The 22,065-nt window shown below is 43.1% G+C and overlaps 1 protein-coding gene across 8 annotated transcripts in view; it reads right to left on the bottom strand.

Annotated features, from left to right (window-relative positions):
• Window positions 1-18,587, bottom strand: part of MYO6 (myosin VI) — a 909,629-nt gene extending 891,042 nt beyond the window's left edge. For all 8 annotated transcript variants that reach the window (XM_078648084.1, XM_078648085.1, XM_078648086.1 and 5 more), the window contains exon 1: window positions 18,425-18,587. The gene's annotated coding sequence lies outside the window, so the exon portion shown is untranslated. The remainder of the gene's footprint in view (window positions 1-18,424) is intronic.
• Between the last annotated feature and the right edge of the window lie 3,478 nt (window positions 18,588-22,065).

Here is a 22,065-nt window from a genome sequence, read left to right as displayed (position 1 = left end):
ACAAATGTTGGTGTGGGCATTCCTTCATTCGCAGAGCGGAACAGAAATTCCGCGGGTCCAGTCTGGAGGGAGCACAAAAGGCCACAGGGTTTACACACCATTGGTTGGGGGTGAGGGGTTTGAGATTGCAGGAGCTATTTCGTCAGTTTGTCAAAGCATTACAATCTGGACCATTTCCGCGCCCAGACATTTTGGTCATTCAAGCTGGCGGCGATGATATGGTGCCCGTGAGCAGGTGAAAGAGCCCTTGCTTGCAGCCATGTCTATGTGTAGACAATGCTTACCAGAGGCAACAATACTGTGGTCAGAGGTAATACCGCGGACAGTGTGGGCCGGGGGGGTTTCCAGTAAAGGCCATGAACCAATCTGTAAAGAAGCTGAGCCATTCGATCAAGGCCATATTAACCAGCTCACCATGTGTACAACTAGGCACAACTTGCTACATTTCGGAATAGGGGAGTTGTTCCATCAGGACGGGGTGCATCTGTCGGCCAAGGGGATGGCGATCTTTATCTAGACTATACTGGGGGCTATTGTGATCTCAAGCCAGACCATAAAAAAGTAGTCACACCAAAACCCTAAACATCATTTTAAAGCACCAAAAGGGTTTCTTGTTTCTCAGCAGTGAACCTGCAATTGCAGTTGGTGGCCACAATGAATGCAACAGTATTGAAGGGACGTAGCAAGTTAAAATGCACAATTCACTAACAGATTCATGGATACCATTTCGCGTGAAGTCTGGACAGTTAGATATCTATCTGCACGATAATCGTCTGCCTTTGAAATAAAAAGTAATTTAATAGCATGTCAGCAGTAAAGTAGATAGACATTAAGTACCTTGGATACACTGCATTCTTAAACTGTTGCTTTTCAGAAGAGAAACTGTTCATACATCAAATGATTTTGACAAAGACACAAACTTGTGCATGTCTTTGTGATATCTTTACCTCACCTCTACCACTTGTCTCCTGTCTAAACAAAAGAGAGCACATCAATAGGTAGGATTCAGGATTTTCTAAAATATAATACACAATGGACGATATGCTGTTTAGACGTGTTTTTCTTGTTGGGCTTACATACAGCTGCTCTAGAACACACAAATATATAAAAAGCTGTCTCTTCCCAACTTCACTCTGGGGTAATAAGAGGCATCTCTGTAACATAGCCTTACCTATCAGCTTAACTCAACAGAAGATTTGCATGGCATTGGATACACCTAACGCAAAGCAGTCATAGGTGGAGTTACCTCCAGACAGACTCCTAATAGCCTTGGCAAAGTCAATAATCTGGCGTTTGGCCCCAGCCTTTTGGCTTTGTCAATGCTTGTTTTGTCAAGTATTTTTGCAAAACGTTATCATTTGGGACGTAGTAGTCCCTGGCAATGAAGTGACGTACTTTGCATGAGGATTTGCTCCTTGTGAATTAGCAGAATGCTGTCAATGTAAAGTTGGCCAGTGGTTGAAGTGGGCTGACCGTTTTCCCCGTGGGGTATGTTGGAGTGGGCAGAAGAAAAATGTGGTAACAAAGTAATGGATTAAGAAGGGCTATTTGAAAGTCCCTATAAGTAAGTATTATATATGCAATTTTATTCAAATCAAAAAGGAGGTCTAGGCTAACTCCAGAAGTAAAAATGATTTTCCACAAAAGAAATGGCTGTGGTGGCAATTAAACTCCATGCACCCTGGCTGGACTTCCTATTTATGACCAGCTGCTACATCAAGGTGACAATCAAACAACCTCTTTTCACCCTTTCAAATGAAACCAACAAATTGAGAAACTGACAGCTTACTTGTTCTTCTGGTAAAACAACTCTCAATACAGACGGGTGTGTTCGGAATTCCGTTTCGTTGCACAGTTCTGTACTTTAGAAGTATGGCCAAAGAACACTGAACAGATAAATCTATGTGCTAAAGGCGCTTCTAAAATAGATCACTCACTACCACTGAATGTCAAAACAAGGAAACTTGAAAGACATGACCGCTGCAGAAAACATATCAGTCTCCTTTACCAATCTACACATCACTTCCAAAAGAGCTCAACTAACTATCGGCCCCACGGCGACGCAGGTACATTAATGCCAGATGAGCTAGACAAAAGTGTTTTAATAGTATCAAATGCAGTTTTTCAATCGAACATTCAGTACAACTATGATTTCCAGACATTTGGATAAATCATTTAGCAACAATTCATGAGGCAGGGCGGACCATTTTACCCAGAAGCAAAGTTATACTAATGAGCGAGGCCTGTCTCCTTGCTGACTAGATAGCTATCTTGGGTAAGAAGATGCTAAGAGAGAGAGAGAGCAGAGGCTGTAGTCCTGGAGTTGAGGAGCTGCTGTGGAGAACAGCTACCTGAGGGTTCTTATGTTTCATACCTATCAGGACTTCCAGAGGCAATCCGGTCTCACTTCTGGAATTGCAGATTCCTCCACGTCTTAACTTATGACCTATGAATTTAAAGTGAAATCAGTGGGTAATTTGTATAAGGAAGTGCCGGGGCTCTCATCAGGTGGCAGCTTGCACCAGCCCATTTCTCCTGTTAGTGTCGTCTAAAACAGAACCAACTGCTAAGCAGGAAAGTGGGGAGAGGATGTGGTGTACTGACCAGAGCTGCCGACTTCAGAACTGGGGAACCAGATTCAAGTCTTGGTGTCGGCTCAACACCCTGTGATTCTGGGCGAAACACTTAGGGGCCGATTAGGATGTAGGGCGGATCGATCTGCCCTACATCCTTGCCCGCCCGCCACCCATTTACCCCCGCCATCTTAGTATGGCAGGGGTAACGCGGTGGACGTCCGCCGCTTTTCTGCCCGGTCGACAAGTCGACCGGGTGGAAAAGGATTTAATATGGTGGAGGTGTCTTGTGAGGCTGTATTATCCTATGTACTATTTAATTATTTTGTCGCCCACAGATATGCTTCTTCTTGCCCAGAACTAATGATTGGGACTCATTTCTATTGACCTGGAATTCTGGAAGATCGTGCTTTCCCTATGTACATTGATGAATTGCGCCCTGATGAAGGAATTTCCCATTTTGGCACTGTTCCGAAACGCGCGTCGGTGCTTCTTTTGTCTGTCTGATGAGAGTTTATAGTTGAATGAGTTGGTATGGATGTATTGGTTTGTGAATGAGTTAGTGATTGTTAGAATGAGTGAGTGATATAGGTGCCATTTTTTTACTGTTCTTTATGTCCCTGGGCAGATGTGACATGAATTATATGTATTTCTTATTAAATGAAGTATGGATTTTGTTCTATGAACACTTGATATAGATTTTTCTATGACAATAAAATAATTTGAATATAATTAGCTGTTCTGTGAGCATTTTCTAGTATTGGAACTGGTTGGTCCTTTTCATTATTGGGAATCACCCTTTCATGTTGTTATAATGCTAGACACCGCCATCCATATTAGCATGGGGGCGGAAACATGCCTTTCCGTGGCAGCGTTGCCGCCACGGAAAGGGATGCGGAATGCTTTTACGGGGGCCCGTTACAGGCTCCCAGGGCATTTGGGGGGTGGGGGGTGCACATGGGGGGGGGTACCACCCTGTATTGTCATGGACATGGTGGCAGACATCTCGTGGTGGCATCCTAATCGCCGGTGCGGGACCGCCGCACCACAGGCGGCCAGTCCCAGCACCGCTAGATCTGTCCGCCAACCTAATGGACCCCTTAATCTCTCCTTAAATTAATGTGTCCTTAACTGGTGCTCAGGAAAAGGACCGATGTTGATAATTAAGTGATTGTGATGAGCAGTGGAAACTAAATTAAGCACTGGTGAACTACTTTTCAATAGTAACAAGCATCCAGGTAAGGATGTCAGATTAATATTAGTTTGAATGGAGGACTGTGTGGGGTCGATTCCGCAAGTATTTTTTCACAATGATGAGGGAGTTATAGAATCAACTCCCAGCAGATGTGATAGCATTAGTAAAACACTAAAAGATACTTCAGTCTGGAAAAAGCTCCTCTTTATTTTTATTTTATCATTAATAAGTGCTTCGTTTATGGTTTCACGAAATAACACCATACCAACTTGGACAATACGTTCTCAAAGTGTGTGTATCCCAATAATATTTTGTATTACATTTATGCCTTGATTTAATCATCAACACATCCATTGTACAAAAAAATGAAATGTAATTTATCATCTCAAAACTCAATGTCAACTATAACAAGCATTTGCAATTCAATAGTTCTCACATCTGCGAGAATGTAAGCTATTGGCATTGTAAATGACAATGTCTATTATTTATCTGTTTTGATAATTAACACATAAATAAAAGGCATTGTCATTTACAAGGCCAATTCATTTCAAAGAAGCAGCCGCCATTGTCCCGGGCTGCTTGGAAAATGAAAGTGCGCATGGCGCACTGAATGTTGCGGGAAAAGTATGTCGTGCCTGCAGTAGGAGAAACTCATTAAAGAAAATTGTGCTTTCAGACAAATTAAGACATACTGTGTAACAACAGAAGTTCTCATGGGAGGTTACAAATGAAAACTAGGCGGTACTAAGGAGGGACTAACAAGCCTATTAACGAATCTGAATCCAGCATTTACAAAGGACAATGACACAAGCCAATGAAAAATATGGGCAGAGCTTTAACAACATACTTGAATACAGCATGCCTCGACCTAAAAATGTGTGTATTGTTGTTGCATCCAACACAGTGGGCATCACAGTGGTATAATCTGAAGCATGGTAAGGCAGGCAGACTATTTCAATACATTCTACACAAATTGTAACCATAATCTGTATGCATGTGATTCCATCAACCAAAGCCTTCCAACTCAATAAAATTACTAAATCTAAATTCATGTCTTATCTTCAGTCTTCGAGATCTTAAACTATGTAAATGATCTTGCTGGCAAAGCCAAAATAGTAATGTTTATAAAATGTTATTTAGGACATTACTTGCATGCAGTGCTGATGACTTTAAAACTCAGACTTGACATCATCAATAATTTAATACCTGACCTATGACCAGAAACTCTATAAACAAAGAATAAAAAAGCAGGGTTCGTACTTTTCCCTTGCCCAAGTGGCAGATTTTCACTTGGATTAAAATACAAATACGTATTATGTAGAGAACAACACAGAGTAAAATACTCATAAAATACAAACGGCATAGAAATGACACAACAGACTAAGTAAAGCCAAATAAACGGAATAAATTATTTTCAGACACATCCATTGTTATGCTCATGAATAAAACGGGGCACCATAAGACAACATGAGGGGCATCTACAACCTTGCCTTCCATGTTTAAAAAAAATTTCTAAGTGAGGGCCCAACCAAACTCCTTGTGGTTAAATAAAGAGAAAGCACATGATAGATCATAGTGTGAGCTGGATTAGATATCCAATAACCGAGACCAAATAATACATTTTCACAATATTCATCAAAATTACCAAATGTCTTTTTCCAGCTGTCATTCCCAATTTAACATCCTGTGCATACCAATTCTCCTTAAAATTCCTATTGCAAAAGTTCATCACTTGTGCATCTTGGAAGGACATGAAATGCCCTCTAAAGGTCAAGATGTCTATGGACAAAAATAACTAGGTGGTCTGCACATAAATTATGGGCACATTTAGCACCTACATTTCGTCACTTTAATTGTACCCCGTTGAATTCATCTTCAAGGTGGATTAGACAAAGGGTGAAATGAGGGCCTAGGACACAGTATGTTGGATCCCTGTAATAAAATAAATAATTTGTAGTTATTCGTTTTATTGCTTATTATTAGTGAGCTTTATAAGACAATACATGTGGCGCTCTCCAGCTCAAGAGTTTACTCCATAGTAACCAATAGTCAACCCTACTGAACGCTGCAGAGAAGTCAACAAGTCCAAAATTCGAAATCAAGGCTCCAGAGGACAAGCCACATGGGACAATAATGTCCTGGATAACACAGTGTAGATCAGTGACACTTTTTCTAAATCCTGATTGAGTCAGAAGAAAGATTCCTTATTTTTTCCCCACACCCTAAGCTGCCTTCTCAAGATAAATGTTAGAAAAGACATTGGATTGAGAAAGCAGGCAATAGCTTAGTGATTACATACCATTCCACTGAAAGAACTCAGGAGCTTGCCTCTAACCACAACAGCCTTAAAGTTTATCAAAAGTATAGAAAAGCTGTCTTCCAGCATAGAGAGCCACGTAATTGGTGGCCAGTACTGGCAGTGACAGAGGTGTTCTTTATTAAAGACTTTTACAGGATTGTGACCCTGGTGGTGGTTAAGCCCAAGAAAGGGTCCCTAGACGTGAAGTATGGAGCTTTGCGACTCTAGGGATCAAGAGGTTTTTAACCCTGAGGAGAGGTACTTTTTGGTGTCACTTATCATAATTATGAAGGGCCGACTGTCCGGTAGGCTTAGTCATCCCATGGCAGACAAGGCTCACAAATGGCATTGATCATCGTATATCATCATTTGCATACCATGTCTGATTCTAACTTCAATGACTGTATCCCAGGTGTGGGTGAGATGGGGCACTTGCGTGGCTGATCACGAGTTACATATGGTGCTGCACCTACAGCCGCATGCCCAGGTTCATCTACCAAACGGAAGCAGGCAAAGAGGCCTCTATGATCACCACTTCCATGGGTCGGTGATCAATGATAACACTTGAACAGGGCATCCTGTTTTGGGGTGCAATAATTTGAACCCATGCCTGACTTAATTAGAGTTGGGTAGTTCACAAACGGACAGGCGATATGGTATGGGGTGATCAGTAAGTCCGGGTGGCTGCAAAACATAACTCTACTAACGCTTAATTTTGACTCTAAAAATTATTGTATTGTTTAGAAGTTAATTCTGACTATGTTTAAATTGAAAAGTGTTTTGGAAATGAGACTCAGATGTTTATCTATAAATCTTAACCCCCCAGGGCCATCCTGGTCTTGAGACCATTTTTGGAGGTTGACAGGTGCAGATGGTAACAAGCATTGGAAATGCAATAGGTCTCGCATTAGGAAAGTTTGAGCTATTGGTCTTATAAATTACATTTTTTTTTATTTATGTATTTGTTAAAATAGCTAAATTAATAGCTCTGTCATTTACAATGCCAATAGTTATAACTTTCGCAAATGTGACACCTATAGCATTTGTAATGCAACATGTTTTTTATTTACGTGACTTAGATGTATTAATATTACAAATAACAATGGCTTTTATTTTTTTTGTTAAATTGTTAAATACTGTATTTAATTTGTAATGGCAATAGCTTAAACTTTTGTAAATAACTTTTGTGAAGATTATATTCAGTGTTTTTTATTGTGACGAAAATCCAAGAACAGAAGTGAACTATTAACATCTTTTTTGTGATTTGTAATAAGGCTTGAAAGCTTGAAAACAGCTTGAAACAGTGTCGCCTGTCGTGAACTGAGGGCTATAACTCACTGTGTAATGCACTATGTAAAGGCGACCACAAATTACAGAAACTGTGAATTGAACTTTACAGGTTTGAAATTTAAATGATTCCTTTCTGAGGCCGTACATAAATAATTCATATATGGGAAAGAAGGGTGGTGGTTGGTGTGGTGTGCATGTATAATAGAGATTGTTTGGAATGAATACCGGGAACGCAGCAATTAATTTGAACCGGTGGTTTCCAGGGCTCAGTACGGGCACTTTATTCTCAGTGTCGGCGCTAATGACAGTTCACACATGGTGGCGCTGTCTGTTTAATTATAAGATGAGAGCAACAACAGTATTTAATAATTCAAAATACATTGAAAATGGCAATTGAGACTATTCCATGCCATTCGTATTGGGAGTCCTGGAATAGTTTGAATTGTTACACTTGTAACATTGCAATGTGTTGTAGTTGTACTGGTACTTTTATTGGCAGTGCAGGCTGCAGTGGCATCCAAAGAAGGGCCCTGACACTTACTTTTTTTTCAAATAAAAATTACGCACTAGTTTCAATAACAATATAGAATTATGCAGGAAAGGAGGCATCTGTGTAAATTTAAGATGATACAGGGGAAGCAGCGAGTGCTCTGATTGTGGAAAACAAGCAGCAAGGAGAGAGAGAGAGAGAGAGAGAGAGAGAGAAAGAGAGGGAGTGGGGGAGAGAGAAAGAGAGAGTGGGAAAGAAAGAAAGAGAGAGAGTGGGAGAGAGAGAGAGTGGGAGAAAGAGAGAGAGTGTGAGAGAGAGCCAGTGGGAGAGTGAGAAAGAGAAAAAGAGAGAGAGAGTGGGAGAGAGAGAGTGGGAGAGAGAGAGAGAGAAAGACAGACTGGGAGAAAGAGTGAGAGAGGGAGAGTGGGAGAGAAAGAAAGAGAGAGTTTGGGAGACAGGGAGAGAAAGAGAGGGAAAGAGAGAGAAAGAGAGACAGTGGGAGAAAGAGAGTGGGAGAAACAGAGAGAGTGAGAGAAAGAGAGACAGTGGGAGGGAGAAAGAGAGAGAGAGTGGGAGAAAGAGAAAGACAGAGAGTGGGAGAAAGAGAGGGAGAGTGGGTCAGAGAGAAAGAAAGAGAGGTTGGAAGGGAGAGAAAATGAGAGAGTGGGAGAGAGAGAGAAAGAGAGGGTGGGAGGGAGAGATCGAGGAAGAGAGAGTGAGAGAGAGAGAAAGAGAGAGAGTGGGAGAGAGAGAGTGGGAGAAAGAGAGAGAGTGAGAGAGAGAGAGAAAGAGAGAGGGTGGGAGGGAGAGAGCGAGGAAGAGAGAGTGAGAGAGAAAGAGAGAGAGTGGGAGAGAGAGGAAGAGCGAGAGAGATAGAGAAAGAGAGAGAAAGAATGAAAGTAAAATAGAAAGGAGAGAGGAGAGACGCAATGAGGGACAGAGAGAGACAAAGGGACAACGAATTTGCGTGAGATAGAGGTAGAAGAGAGAGAGACAGAGTGAGAGATAGAATAGAGAGTACAGAGGAAGATGTTGTTGCTTCTTTGCGCCTGTCTATCACAAAGCATGGGGCCAGATCAGGCCTCAGGAATGGAGTGGCAGTTTTTGCAGTCTGGATGAAATAGCTACGCCTGCACCCTTTGATCGCTGGTGCACGGGAGTATCAGATCTGAGCTGAGACTTTACTCTGGAATATATTTGTTCATTTTGTCCCGGTTTTTAGATCCCGATCTTTACATTCAGATATAATTACAGCAATATTTCATGCACTTTGTCTCCGCACTTCAAGGATAGCAGTGGTGATTTGATGCATCTGATATTTGATGGCACTTTTTATTCAGATGGTTCCAGGAGACGACGTTGGTATTATGTGTGATTTCTTCTAATTTTGAACAGGGGTCGCATCGCACTAATCCCGGTCTCAGAGATGAGGAGAACCTCAGGTATCTGACCGGTGACAAGATCATTCATGAGTGAACTATCGGTTCTGAGACATAGAACAGAAGGAGAGCCAAGATAGCGCTGTTGGTCAGAGTGCACGGGTGCATTTGAACGGCGCTATGCGCAGGGCATGGCCGTGCCTGTGAAAGATGACAAACAGGTGACAAGATCATTCATGAGTGAACTATCGGTTCTGAGACATAGAACAGAAGGAGAGCCAAGATAGCGCTGTTGGTCAGAGTGCACGGGTGCATTTGAACGGCGCTATGCGCAGGGCATGGCCGTGCCTGTGAAAGATGACAAACAAGCAGATCATAGATGGAATCGAAGCTGTACCGAGGTGGGGGCTAAAGGAAACCAAAAGAAGTGAACAGTTGCAAAGGGACAACAAATACAGTCAGATGAAGGGCAGGGCGACAAACAAGAAAGGAAACAAGACGGAGGGCATTGCTGTGGGGAGGGGGGGAGGAGAAATGCACACGGCGGGCAGGGGAGGGGGCGGAGCGGGGAGAGCGGCATGAGGGTGTGAAGCAGCCGGGGCCTTTGAAGTGAAGCTAAGCTTCACTTCAAAGGTGTGGGAGGATTGTGGCTTTGGGAACAGATGGCGATTTGATGATGTGCACGCGCATTTTAGGTCAATGCGCTTGCGCATTGACCTAAAAGCTCACGGGCACAGCACCAAATCGCCACAGTTAGTTAAACTTTATTTAAAGCCCTATAGTCTCGCTTCTCTCAATGCGCATGCGCATTGATAGGTCACGAGACCTAAAAAGGAATTGGTAGGAATCCCAACACTATGCATTTCAGTGGCAGTAAATGGGCACCTGCTAGAGCTAACAACCTCATATGTGAGAAAAGGCACTGTTTCTGCTCAGAGGGCGGACCTCACTGCAAAGATTTTTCACCCACAAACTTGGTGTATGCCTGATGTTTGGTCGACTTTTGTAATACAGAAGAGTTAGACCCTGAACTTCATCAAATTTCTCGGTTTCGCCTCAATGTTGGTTGTTCCATACCCTCAGAATATACACTTCTGGTGTGTAATGTACATAGTTTGGATCAGCATTTACCGTGTAGCCTACAAGGTGGCTTACCAGCCCCTTCTTTATCAGGGAACCCACCTACTTGTGATTAAAAGGACCCAGGTATGGCACCCAGCCCACCTAGTAAGAGTTTTTATCAGTTCATGTTGTGTGTGTATAAGTTGGGTTCTTGTATGCTGGAATATGGCGAGTACTACCATGTGTTGAAACATTCACCCCTGTATGCAGACACATAATGGGAGCAGCAATTGCATATTTACATTTATGCTGCTGAATGGGATTTGTAAGCTATAATGTACAGGTTGTGTTACAAACCGAAAAACCATCTCTGTACATCAGTATCCAGAACAGAAATACTAGAGCTACAGTTAACTGCTTTTTTTAACATTTTTCCAGGTTCTTTAACCACCGACTGAGTTTTGGCACAACTTCACATACTTGTGCAACCCGTATATTTCCATTGCTTCCTGATACATTTAATGTAGAAACCAAGGCCCTAAGCATAGATCACACCTTGCTACTGAGTTGGTTGTGTTGTGTGTTTTCTGCATGGACGATTGTAGTTTTCTACATGTTAGCTTAACTGTGCATGTTATAGGCCTCATTTTCGTTTGCACATGTTACTTTATAAACACGCTGGTTTTTGTGCCACATTGTACTTCCACATGGAACCTGCATATGTTTTTGAGTTCTGTTCATTTCCTGCGATTTAGTCTGAACATCATAGACAAGGTCAAACAACAATGTCCCTTGTTATTCTTTATGACCAGGCACTAGCACCTAGACATAACACAGAAATGCAGCTGCTGTTTATGTGTACATATGTCATGTCATATAGATGAGTACAGGAGCCAAAAACACACACATAGAACAAGAGTTCTGAGACAAGATCACTGCGTTTGCTGAAATATAGTCTCCATCTGTGTATGCTAAGGTAAGGGGCCTGCCACTAATCCCAGAGATTTTTTATTTATATATAATCATTTAGCTTCAGTAGCAGGTTGGGGGGGGGGATTAGGCCACTCTGTCCTATATAATGACAGGGATATTCATGGTATACTGTTTATTAACCATGCTAAAAGTACTTTTAGCAAGCATTTGTTTTCTAATTGTGCCGCAAACACTACATTTCAGAGCGCAATAGTTTAAATAAATATTATACATTTCTTTCGTGTCTCCTGTTTATCTTAGTGTGGACGAGTACGAGTGAGAGAGTGAAAGGGTGTGTACTATATTACGATGCAGGAGAGGATAGGGAGTGTGGTGTTCTGGGGTGCCAATTCACTTGCTTCTCTGGTAAGGTTAGGAGGGCAAGTAAGGCACTATAGCTAGTAAGACTTGGGCTCATGGATACGGAGGTGGTATTGTGACTCACTCCTTACAAACTGATGTAGTATGGTCCCAATCATACTTCTGTTCCACAGCAGAATCCCTGCAACAGTTTGTGTCCTCAGACCGGATTCAGTTTCAAACCGTAGTCAATGAACATATTATAGACAGTGAACTGGAGAAACTCGAAAACTCTGTTTACGTGTAGAGGATGCATTAAGTTGTGGCACATTTATTCTCATGTACATAGATACATTAACTAAAAGTGCTTGTGAGACTTGAAGTATGATGTTGTGCATATCCTTAGCTGTTTATTCCATTGAGGCTCACACACGTAGGTGTAAGAAAATTACTCAAAAGAGTACCTCTATTTAACTATATGCTTCTTAGCACGCAACCACAGAGATGTGAAAACGAAGGTTACCACTGAGTCGAAGAGAAATGCCCTGGGGCCAGAGAGGAATACAAGTAGCAACATGTTATTCTTAATGGCCATGAATTAAAATAGCTGCCTCCATACGCATTTTCGATGTGCATATAGGAAGGCAGTCCCTGCACTTATCTACGCACTATGCAGCCACTGTATTCCACAACCAGTCACCTTTTTTGTATTTTGCTTTCAATATCACTGAGGTAAGGTTGTTTGGGATATGTATATAACAAACTTACAGATACATACAAAGAAACTGACACACATAGCTATTGCATGAAAGAATTTTACTCTATATGAGATCCTATTCAGTCTACAGGACTGTCAGAAAACAAATCTATAGAACCAAATGAGAAATATTTTTCTGAGCCGACTTACTCTTGGCTGTGTGACCTGCTCCCGAACTTCCAGAGTAAGTCAAACTCAGTCATAATAAAAAAGGAATTGGAAATTACAGCCTATGTGTCCAAACAACCAAATGGGTCTTATGAATGTTGCTCTCACAACAGAAGATCCATTGGCAAAGTCAATAGGTCTGCTGCTAGGTGCCTGCCGTTTGGCTTTATCAATGCTTGCTTTGTCATGGCTTTGCACAACTTTATTCTTCGGGAAAATTCCAGCACCTCATCAATCTTAAAATAAAAAATAAAAAAAGACTTCTTAAATCAAAATCATTTTTGTGGTCTCAAAAAGCCCACTATACTACCAAATATGTCCCTGACACTTAAGAGAACTACTTTGAGTATGGACATGCTCTTTGGCCAGAGGTGTGCCAATGGCTGGAGTGGGCTGATGGGTTGCCCCATGCTGTATGCTAAGGTGGGTAAAGAAAAATATGAATGATACATTAAAAATCCAATGGATGAAGAAGGCTGGCTGGCATCCACTCAAAGTATAGTATACATAGAACCTTGGCAAAATCGAAAGGTCTTGGCTAACGACAGACCTGCAGCCCCTATAAGTATATGAGGCATATCATTTTAATAAAATCAAAAGGTCTTGGCTAACTCCGTAGCTAAAAAACAGCTGCGAGTATTGCCGCAACATGGGAATTAACATCTATCACCGGTATTTACTGGCTTTGTTTCTTTAATATGCGTCAAATAATATGTTTCAAGGGCCAGGAACGGCTTTTTTGGTAAAATGTATCATTTTATATTTTCTGAAAGTGTTTTTAAAAAAAAAAAAAAAAAAAAAAGAAGAACAAAAAGCTGCATTAGAAAATCCCGCAAAAGAAAGTAAAAACTACTGCCCTACTACAATGATAATGTGTCTGCAGCAAGGCATGAGCGGTTCAATGTGGACTCTCCCTCCGCCTGTGTTTACATTGCTTTGTCGAAGTTTTTTTGCCTGTAAGTATGCTGCTTATGTGTGCCGCTAATATTAGGACCGGAGCTGTCCTCTTACCTTCAATGTAAATTAATATTTAATTTGCCTATGATTAATCTAACGATGTACGTCCTGGCTGTATGGAAATTGTATCGCAAGCAGGAAAAGGGGGCAACGGTGGGCCTTACAGAGGAGGGAGGAGTGACGTGGCAAGCATCCAAACTTTTCCTGGCTCCTATCCGGTCTATTTACGAGTAAGAATGATTATACATGAGGTCAGCATTTCTTATTTTGAATCCTCGTTAACACGCTTGCTTCCTTTTTTCCTGTTAATGATCCTCAGGGATTTACAGCTCGCGACAGGGAGAAGTTGTTGTTGTTTGTAGAGATAACTATGCAAAGAAAAATATACAAAAAAATCCACCACAAGGATAGCAAACCTGATGCGTGCGTTCAGCCGAAGCAAAAACATAGATGTAAAAGGTTTGTAACCTAGATACGGGAATAAACAAACCGATCCATCCTAAATCAGTTTATTTACTTTATGTATTTACTTTGGCAAAACACGCATTACTCATCCTGCAACAAAGTATCAGGGTTTTTTCAACTGTAAGGTGAAAGTCTGCATGGCGCAGCGTTTAATACCCAATTTCACCAAGGAATATGCCAACAAGGATTGTGGAGTTCGGCTTTTTGCACAGCACAGTGCACATAGGATCACCTGTAGGGCATGGGCATATGCAGTGCTTCAGCAGGGTCCTGGAATCGAAACCTGAAGCTCTAAAAAGTAGTGGATACTTTCCAGACACTGGTCGATGTCATCAAACCCATTCACCTGTGTGTGACTTCCTTGAGTAAACTCCAGCTTACTTAAGGTCAACCAATGTCAATATGTTATGCATGAAGTCACAAGTGAGACTTCAGTGAAGTATTAAACACGTGAATGAGTAATAACGCTTCTATGCAAATTAAATCACCCATCTCTCACTTATGAGTGATAATTAAGTCACTTGAAAGCGACTTTCATGCAATGGGACTCAGTCGGCTTGGGCACTGAACAGGTTCCACAAAAAAACAGATGATCACACAGTCACATGGAACGAGTGCGGCATAAGATGGAGAATTGATATCATTGCCTGAGAAGACTCAACCAACAGGGGCATAGAAATATGTTTTTCATATCTATAAAATGTGTCTCCCTCAGAAGTTGCAACTGAAAAAGCTCTCCAGTGGAAATCTTTAAGAAAGTGGGCAGCTCTAATCATTCAGGATCCACACATCCTGAAGCTGTTATTTATTAATGGCATGCAGCCGGTTCCCATGACACAGGAGTGTATTATTGGCATCCTCTTCAAATGGGATTATTACATGCATAACCATGTATGTGGAGGCCTCAGGATTTGGATTTACTCTAACAGAACTCTCAAAAACGTGTGTCAAATTCTCTCAACTCTTATCCGTAATCATTTGTCGGGACTTTCACCAGAACCTGTGCGGACTAACGGAATGTCTTGAAAGTTTACTGTTCTCTAGTGCTTGCCAAAGAAGCTCCAAGCAATGAGGAATATTCCTGCTCGAATGCTCTTTGGTCCCACTCACTTCAAGCAGACACTCCTTATTTGGGGTTCCTGGAACAATTATTGGTGACATTCTGTGTTCCATTCAAGTTGCAAATAACGACTCACAAAAGCTTTGCATAGTTGAAGCATTTTGTATTTTCAGTCTCAAATGGCATGCTAGCAACCCCATAACTACATCTTGCGACGAGTACAGAATTATGCCTCCAACTTACACAAGGGTCTTAGACTCTGCATTTGGCAGTCATGCATTCTCAACTGTGCAGGCGGTACTATGGAACATGATCCTACCTTATGTTAACTGCATTCCAAGTCTTACCCACTTAAAGGATCCATGAAGACATTTGTTCGGTTTAGCTTACCCCTCAGAGACAATCTTTATTAGCTTCTATTCTTACTGTACAGTATATCAATTCTGCAAGCAGGGAATGGGGAGTTCAACTACACAAATACATGATGCTCAGTGTGGCTGTGGCAAGATGGATGTGTCATGGAACCCAACAAACCAATGGTTGTGTAGCTTTGTCAAGGCACCACCCCCCCCCCCACCACCCCCTCAAATGAAACATTAACACGATAAAGGTAGGTGGTTTTCAAGACATTGTGATTTGTAGTAGCTAACTTCACTGTTAGCAATGTCATGCCAGGGTCTCGAAAATGGTGGCAAAATAATACACTCCTGTAACCACAAGAATCAAGTGACATTAATGTTTACGTTCTATAGATATTCCAATTGTAAAAAGATTTTAAAAAACAGGATGTGCGCTACATGCCATGTCCCAATTACCAATACAATTATTTTTTAATGTAGATCTGTAATACACTGAGATGTATTCTGATCAATGAGCTCCAATTTATGCCATGTCCGCAATCAGATTCTGACCCTCATGGGCGCCACAATAAAAGCACTCATCCTGCACCCTCGTAAACTTAACTGAGCGAAGAAGCGACTGTAACTAAAGCGTCACCTTTGTACTGGGTTATGATCGTCAAAAAGCACTGAAAATTATATGGTATACTAAACATTCTTGTTGCAACACATTGCCACAATCACAACTACTGCATTTGAGCAACTTGGCTTTCTTTCCCCACATTTAACAGCATTGAAATAAAATGCATAATGCCAAACTGTTCATGTTAAGTAGCTGACAACTTTGCTTGAGTTAGAAATGTAAAAAGAGGCTCTCCAGAGCTAAAGATGAATCTGCAAGGTGAACGTCTGAAAGGTTGTCACCATTACATCATGGCTGCTGGTTTCACGTTTTATGATGTCACACTTTAAAACTTGTATTTGCCACTTATTGTTAGAGGGGATGCTCGGTGTTGTCTTCAAGAAGATACTCTATGACACGACGTAGTATTGATCTTAATCAGAATTTCCCAACAGAATAACTCATCAGTGCGCGTATTGATCAATGCCAAGGCCCCATTACTAGACAATACATCAAACGTTTTTGGTCACATATTTCAACCTAGAAACTTGAGTAATTACAGAAATTACTTGTCTGGCAACTGTCAGTGGTGATATTAATACCCAACGTTGTGAGTGCTCAGTAGAGAGCTCATGAGAATATTTCCAGAGATGTGCTTTGGGCATTTAAGAACACAATTTCTGTACATACTGTCCAAAGTATACAAATGCTTGAACACATATCCTTTCCATAGTTTCAAAAATAAATACCCACAAGGAAAGCGACCCCCCCACCCCCCCAAAAAAAATAATTAACCATGCTTCCTAAGAAGTTTAAGAAATGGATGAACTGGGAGATCGAATTCAACAGATAATAGGACCTCGGTAAGGGACATCTTTAGTAGTCATACATCCCTGGCAAGATATCCAATAAAGAATTTGGAAATAAATGACTGTACATAGACCACATGGAGGGGGAGCTTCACAGTAACAGGTGAAATTACAAGAGAACCTAAAACATACTGGAAGGAATATAGTGGACTGAAGACATACTCAAGTACGGCAAGTGGCAAGTTCCAAAAGAAAGAGGGATGTACATGGCTGGGCTGAGGAGGGCACTGTGAGCTCATCACAAATATTGGGACATCAAATGAAGAGCGCAGTACACAAGAGCCTCTTTCCTTGGTCCCCTGTACAGCCTGGATGCTGGCTCTTATGCAGGACAGAATCCTTTCACTGATCAATGCACTGTAAGTGCAATGCTGACTGCTAAGACCAGAGTCACGGAGCACAATTTGATGCCAACACAGCAGCATCCTCTCCGGGAAAGAGTGGGCCCAGTGCTTTAACTGGGCTAGTACTGTCCGGTACTGAGTCACTTTATTATTTTTGAACGGGAGAGTACCTGAACTTCTCAAGATAGATGTAAAACTTTTAATTGGAGAGTACCGGCACTTTTGAGAAAGAAGCAGGTACTCTAGTACAGAGTATCTGCACTTATATTTTTCTATTTCAAGAACCTAGTGGGCCTGACCTTGTTTGCTTCCCTCCTGTGCAGGACACAACCTAATATTGAAAATACAACGTTTCTGAGCCAATGTTAAGTACACCCCATTATAACGTTTTCTTTTTGTGTTTAGACGCATTTATCTGTTTCGTATCTTATATGTACATATACTCTGAAGTCGTTATGTAACGTAACTGGTTCTATTGTAAAGCAATCTGACACCTTCGGGTAAAGTACGCGCTATATAAAAACGCATACGTAAATAAATAACATAGGTGAAAGTCCTGGTCGGAGCTAAAAGTAGCGCCACAAGGAAGTGAGGCAAAAACCCTTGTGACAGCTTAGACACAGACCACTGCAACACGCTGCAACTGCACCCACTGCTCTCTTCGACTGAACACCATCTACTCTGCAAATACGCTCCTTGCATCTTCTTTCACCGCACCTGTTGCCCAGCACATCCCCTGCTCCCCTTTGCTTTCGATGAACATCTGCCCTTCGTCTGCGGTGCCTACTGTCCCATTAATCCATTCAAAATATGAAATATTCCCGTCTGTGCAGCCTGCCCCTCTGGAATGGTCCGCTGCATTAAATACACCTGTCCCACACACCCCTGCTTCGTGGCACTCTACACTCTGTCTCTTGCATCAACCGGTGGTGCACTTTGTCCATAGAGCCTACTGTTCAGTGAACCAAATAACTACCTTCTGTGGGCACAGGCCCAGTGACACATTGTCCACTGGGGAAAACACGTCCCTGACCCCTGTATGGTGCTGGTGGCCTGACAGTCACTGTCCCGTACCGATGACCATTCCTCACCCCCTGAGACAGTGCCCACTGTCCTAGTTCTGCAGTGCCCGCTGCCCCTGTGTACACTCCCCGGGTGTATGTTGCTCCCTGTAGCGCTGTACACACACTCGCCTCTCTCTTCCTAACACTCCACTTTAACCCTGTCCCGGCACGTCACTTTAGTGAACTCTCGGCCCGAACTCATCTGACAGCGGCTCCTTACTGTAGTGAGGGTGGGGGCGTCAGTGTGGCTGTGTCCCTGCTGCTTCCCGTCCGTGCAGCCGCGGCCGGTCTCAGGTCCCTTCCGTCCGGCTCCCACCAGAGTCCAGAGAGACGCGGGTGACGTCAGTGGCATGGAGCTCCGGGGAGGGCGGGGCTAGGAGGCCTGGGAGCGCCGGTGGGGGCGGGGCCTCCAGACATCTGAGCACCCGAGGGGCAGGGCCTGCTGGAAAAGCCTTCAGTGGGCGGCCTGCTTAGAGTCAGTGTTAGAGAGGTGACTGAGATTGAACATCTGAGAAGAGACTGAATTTGAGGGTGAAACACTTTAATAAAGCAGACTTCAGGAAAGCATAACTTCGGTGACTTGGGATGTCCTCCAATCTGGAAGGGCGGGGTCTGTGGTGAGAAGGAGAGCTGTCCCGGCTGTTAGGGAGTGGTAGTGCATTGCTCACAGAGAACAGAGTGCAGACTCTACTGTGGGAGTATCCAAGTGAGCGTACTTTAATTGCAGGGAGCACAGTTGAAATCTACTAGTGATTTCTATGTCCTTGCAGAGAGCGACAATTCTGGGGCCATCTTTGCCTACTGCTGCTGGACCTGCGATAAAGCACGCCGCACGCGCGACACATTACAGAGATGTCTTCTATTTTCTAGACCAGTACAATGTTTATTTGGGCTTTTATTTATATATTTATTTATTTTATGAGTTTTTATATAGCGCGGACTTTACCCGAAGGTGTCAGAGCGCTTTACAATAGGAACAGAACTGATACATGGGGAGAACATTACAAATTAACAAATTACCAAAGCAAACGTTAAGTTACATGAGGCACAAATGACAATTGTGAGCAAACAGAATACAAGAGGTAGCAAACGGTGCATTACAGGAGGAAAAAGTGACATGTGTGCAGGTTACAAAAGCGTACAAAGTACAAGTAGAGGTATAATACTACAATAAATGGCAGACACTCAGGCACAAGAACAAACGTTACGTAGGCAGTGGTGGCACTTGTGCAAGTATCAAAAGCAAACAAAATATAAGAGGTAGAAAACAGTGTGTTACAAAAGAAAAGTGACGTGTGCAAGTTGTAAACGAGTACCAACCACAGGTAGAAGGATAATACTGCAATATCTGGTAGAACACACTGGGAAGGCCCTCACATAGTCATGGAGAAAAGGATTCTCTATAATGGAGGGTCTTCCTTCAGATAATAGAGAGGGTGTGAATTACATTTGGAAGTGTCTTTGAAGGAGGAGAACTTTGAGTTCAGTTTTGAAGGCCTGGGAAGAGGTGGTGGTCCGGAGCTGAGGCGGAAGTGAGTTCCAGATTCTAACCGCGTTGCCTGAAAAGGATTGGGCCATCGATCTTTCCTTCTTGAAAGTAGTAGGTTCAAGCAGTACATTTTCCGCATTACGTGATGTTCTAGAGCCTCCAGAGAGTTTCAGTTTCTTCACCAGGTAGCAAGGAGAGGAGGAGTGCAAGGCTTTGTGGGTGATACAGGCAGTCTTGTAGATAGATCTTGCCTCAATGGGAAGCCAGCGGAGGGTGGATAGCATGGGAGAGATGTGGTCACTTCTTTTGGCCCCATAAATGAAGCAAGCTGCTAAATGGAGAATAGATTTAAGGGGGGACAGGTGGGATTTGGGGAGGCCAGTGAGAAGAGAATTGCAGTAGTCCAGTCTGGAGAGGACCAGCGATTGAACCAGATGTAGCATCCAGCTACAAGAACTACAGACACGTGGGGTTAACTTAACTGGAGCTTTATTACACACGTCTTGCTCCTACCCTGTCCCTACTCTAACCACCCTCATCCTGTACTGACCCCTCCTCTTCCCCTCAGCCCACCTAGCTCCGCCCACCCCAGCTACTAGACTGTCAACTATATTACATCTCCCCCTTTCTTAACAAAATGAGCTTAATGTCTTCAGTGTTCGCAATTCTTCAATCCACCACGCTGGTCGGCGGACAGTCTGTTCTTCAAACCTCAGTAGTGTCGAATCAGTGGTGGGCTTGGCTTCGGTCAGTCTTTCTGTTGTCTGGATCAGGGTATTCCTGACCACGTTGCGTTTGACCTGTTTACTCTCACACTCCGCAGTCATCATGTTTCCTTCCTGCGGTGTAACGGTTGGTTCAGATGCTCGATCCCTTTCATGAGTGGATAATGTTTGGGTCCTCTTCTGAGTACCAGCATCTACTTTTACTTCCTTTCGTCTTGTCCAGTCGAGGGCAACACTGCTCTCCAATTCAGGGTCATGCATACCAGACAGTACGGTGTGGCTTGATAACTCGTTCACGGTCTCGGGTTGTCTGGCGAGCTCGTGGGCTATCTGTGCATAGGCAGGTGTCTCTCTCATCTGATGATCTCTCTCTGCTGACATGTCCGGGTTTCCTTGCGGAGTGGATGGCTGGTCCCTTCCCATCTGGTGATTAAGGTCCAGTGTCTCTGTTTTCTTTTTGTAGGTCCTTTGGGTCAACCTCGCGGACCCCTTCAGGGGTGACGGTGTCTGATCTATGTCCAGATATGCTTGTGGCTGACCTGACAGGTTGTCTTGTGACATGACTGGATATTCAGAGTCCTTAGTGTGTGGCGTGTTGCTCTTGACGTGAAGGATGTCCTTTAGTTCCATGGTGCGTTTGGGTGGTTGACGCCATGACTGTTGTCGGGACCATGACTCGGTCAACTCACGGGATTGAACAGACGAGCCCTCTGGGTCAGAGAAGTCTTTGGTCGACTTCCAGGATCGGACAGACGTGCTCTCTGAATCAGAGGAGTTCCTGGCCATAAATGTGCCTTCTAGGTCAGAGAAGTCTTTTGTCGACTTCCAGGATCGAACGGACGCGCTCTCTGAATCAGAGGAGTTTCTGGCCATGCTCCTTTTGAAGCGTTCCTTTGATGGTGTATCAGGTACTGGATGTCTGACATAAGTGGGCCGTGACACGTTGTTCGTTGACTCAGGGTTGTCTTTAAAACGATTCTCCGGGCGCCTTCGTCGACTTGTCTTTGGCATTGTTTCATCTGAGAAGTTGCTCAACAACCACGTGCTTGTTCTTTGTGTTTGCTCTTGAGATTTCCCATCTTTGCCTTTCTCACATGTCAACGATGTCTTCTCAGTTTCTTCGTTGTCCCTGGTGTCATTGATGCATTGGTCTTTTCCTGTTCGTTGTTGGGGAGGGTCAGTTCGTCTTATGCGGTCTATTTCTTCTTCCCACTTGTTTGGTGCTCGGATACCCATGATGTGGGTGTGATGTGTTCTTCTGCTGGATGATGTTCCTTCAGACTCATCTTCACAACTTGACGAAGAGTGTTCCTGCGCCGACTTCCAGTTGTGACCATTTTGAGCTCTCCTTCTATAGTTTGTCTTTCTTACTCTCTTGTTGTGTAAGTTGCCATCTTGTCCAGGGGTGCGACCTGTCCCACTTGACGCTCCCTCCTTGTCAGACTTTGAATGACATCTTGAGGGTGACGAACTCCTTGAGGTTGTCCTTTGACTGATTGACTCGGAGTATTCCTTGTCACTATGTCTCTCCCGTTGGTCAGACTTTGGATGACATCTTGAAGGTGAAGAACTCCTTGAAGTTGTCCTTTGACTGATTGACTCAGAGTACTCCTTGTCACTGTGTCTCTCCCGTTGTCTTTTCATTGG

The sequence above is a fragment of the Lissotriton helveticus genome, chromosome 6 (assembly GCF_964261635.1).
Source record: "Lissotriton helveticus chromosome 6, aLisHel1.1, whole genome shotgun sequence".
Classification (NCBI taxonomy): domain Eukaryota; kingdom Metazoa; phylum Chordata; class Amphibia; order Caudata; family Salamandridae; genus Lissotriton; species Lissotriton helveticus.
This window is presented reverse-complemented; position numbering and strand designations above follow the sequence as displayed.